Below are 3,165 nucleotides of genomic sequence, written 5' to 3'. Positions count from 1 at the left end.
ATTGTAAATATATATAAATAAACCTCTTATAAGAAAACATATTTTTAATGATGGATATGTTGTTTCAATATTATAAATCTATATTCGCTATGTTATAATTTTATCTAGATTAATAATAAATATTAATAAGCTGGGATAATAAATTTGGTAAAAGAGTAGATAGTTAACTGTTTTTTAATTATTTTTCAAGTAATAATATTTAACCTTTAACAACACAACTCCCTACATTTGACTCTAAAATATCTCTCTCTCTATATATATATAAAATAATGTTTGATAGAAAAATCTAAAATAAATTTAAATCGATTAATAATTAGGAAGCAAATAACATGGAATGTCCAATATTGGATTCAATCAATAATATTACAACCTATTTTATTCACTCGGTTTTTTTTAATTAATAACAATGATCCTATTATATTTATTTCTAAAAAATATATATTAAAAATAAATATATTTTTATTAATTAACACATTTTTGTTTCTTTCACTAATTAAAATAATTCTAGAATTTATAAATTAAAAAATTAAATAAAAAATTAAATTCAAATCTTACTTTATCGCCCATTCTACATTAGTTTTAGTTTCCTGTGTCACTAAGTCTACATCATGTTAAACATATTTCTCTATCTTCGAAATATATAACATTTAAATACAATTCTTTCGTCATTTACGATTAAAATAAATACAAATATATAACATTTAAATACAATTCTTTCGTCATTTACGATTAAAATAAATAGAAATACATAACATTTAAATACAATTCTTTCGTCATTACGATTAAAATAAAATTAATAAGACAAAAGCAAATGCATGCATGTGCAAAGACTTAACCGATTATGAGAAGATAAATTGTGATCATTGCTTCCTATTTTCTTCCCTAAATTGACTACTTCAGGACTTAGGTGTTTCCCACATGTGAGGCAACGCACCAAATATCTAGCATATACGCCTAACTTCAATACAGGCAAGGAACTGTTGTACCGTCCATTCAGGCGAGCATTCTGAACAGCAACGAGATAAAACAATGGAGGAATTGGCCTTCATGGAACAAGGGAGGATTGCCCAACAGCAGATTCTTGAAGATGGCACTCTCTTTCCTATGGTTTTGCTACAATCCAACACAACAGGGAATGGATCGACAATCATCTAAAACGGGTTGGGGCGCTTCTCTTCAGAGGATTTCCACTGAGAAGCGCATCAGATTTCAATGCAGTTGTCGAAGCATTTGGATGGGAAGAGCATCCATATCTGGGCTTAGCTTCAAGAACCAGGGTTGAAGGAAGGGTTTACACTGCAAACGAAGCTCCTTCTGAGCAACCCATCAAATTCCATCACGAGATGTCTATGGTAAGTCCATCCTCCTTGCACTCCACACTACAGTTTCCTTTTCTGTTTTCTTGCTCTTCAAACTGATTCTTGGCTTTTTTTTGGGTTCCCCTTTCAGTTCGATAATTTTCCTACCAAATTAATTTTCTTCTGTGAGATTGCGCCTCCGGAGGGAGGGCAGACAGCAATTGTTTTAAGCACTAAGATCACCCAACGAGTGGAACAGAAATTTCCACAACTTGTTAAAAAACTGGAGGATGGGGGGTTGATCTATTCCGTTAGCCTCCCTCAGGAAGACGATCCTCAATCCTTTTTAAAGGGCTGGCAGTCCCGTTACGAAACCACCACCAAGCAGGAAGCAGAAAGGAAGTAAGAATAAATTCTAGATTGTGTGGAAGCAGTATGTATGAAAAATTCTAGATTGTGTGGAAGCAGGTTTTCAAAGTTTGTCATTCTGTTTTATTGCTTCTTGATGTAAATTGTCTATGAGCTTCTTTTGTCTTTCATGTCTTTCATGTCTTTCAAGGTGGGTCAACTATCCATTCGAAGCAATCACACTGCTTTAGCTCATACACAATTTACATACAGAAATAATAAACTAAAAATCTACATTTCATCTTAAAATAAATCTGTGTAATTTTATTTTAGGTTAAATCTGCATAATTTGTATATAGGTCAAACTGAATTTGTATTAATTTTAAGATCTATCCAGATCTCTCCTACTTCATCTCAGCTTTACCATTTTAAATAATCAAATTATTTTGAAAAAAAAAGAGTACGGGGTACCGAAATTGATGTTTATGTGGTGTTCCAGGCTTGCAACATCAGGTGTTCCAGTGTCCAAAATAACTTGGGCAGATGATGGTACAATGTTATTTGAAATAGGACCTATTGTTTCCATAAGAACTGTTGACGGAGACGCAGACAAGAGGAAAGCATGGTTCAACCCTTCAGCACTTCGAAAGATAGTCCCAATGCTTGCAGATGGTTCCCTCTTTCCTGAAGAGGCAATTGAACGGTACGTCGAAATAGCTGAAGAAGAGTGCGTGGACATCAGCTGGGAAGTTGGTGATGTTCTGGTGCTGGACAATCGCTTTGTACAGCATGCCAGAAGGCCTTCAACCCCACCTAGAAGGGTACTTGCAGCCTTCTGCAAATAAAATGAGTGGTGTTGACTCAACTAGCAGTGGTGTTGACTCAACTACCAATCATTGGTGTTGACTCAACTACCAATCATTGGCTGTGGTGTTTCTTTCCATTATAAAGCATTGTTGTTGTTGGGAATTAATCTGAGAAGTTAACCTCTACTGCCCGTCCTGAGAAGTTTATTCCTTTGCACACATTGTAGTTTGACTCGAAAAAAAAGGAATCTTCGATGTCTGGATATGGTTTTGCTTGTAACTTTTTCCCTTTTATGTTTTAAGGTTTTTTTAGAGTAATCAAGCATGAATTTGTTTAAGTTGCCGTTTTTGGAGTTTCTGGAGTTACAAGTTTGATCGGTAATTTCTACATAATTTCAATGTTTCAGTAGCTCTACATAATTTCAATGTTTCAGTAGCTTTTCAAGAGGATAAATTTATTTATTTATTTAAAAATATGCTATAAATTAGATGAATGGTTTATTAAGTTTATTTTTTCATTTTGTTAAATATTAAAAATTTATATATCATAATTTGGTTGGTTGTTAAATTAATAGTGAAGAAAATTATCATTGCTACTTATTCACTAATTTAGGCTGATTCATCAACATTATTAAAAAAACTACACTACTAAGAATTACCCATAATAATTTATAAGGAACAAACTTTAACTCTACTAAATACCCTTCAATTTT

General features: G+C 32.8%; 1 pseudogene across 1 annotated transcript; it reads left to right on the top strand.

Annotated features, from left to right (window-relative positions):
- Positions 1-906: 906 nt before the first annotated feature.
- Positions 907-2,790, top strand: LOC149232549 (clavaminate synthase-like protein At3g21360; annotated as a pseudogene). The gene is made up of 3 exons (XR_016247545.1): positions 907-1,352; positions 1,450-1,700; positions 2,146-2,790. The product of XR_016247545.1 is annotated as a clavaminate synthase-like protein At3g21360 (transcript).
- Positions 2,791-3,165: the final 375 nt, after the last annotated feature.

Source organism: Pinus tabuliformis, chromosome J (assembly GCF_031772625.1).
Source record: "Pinus tabuliformis cultivar Carrire ecotype Pingquan chromosome J, CPIR1, whole genome shotgun sequence".
Taxonomy (NCBI): Eukaryota; Viridiplantae; Streptophyta; class Pinopsida; order Pinales; family Pinaceae; genus Pinus; species Pinus tabuliformis.
The sequence above is the reverse complement of the archived record's forward strand: the minus strand, read 5'-3'. Positions and strand labels throughout refer to the sequence as shown.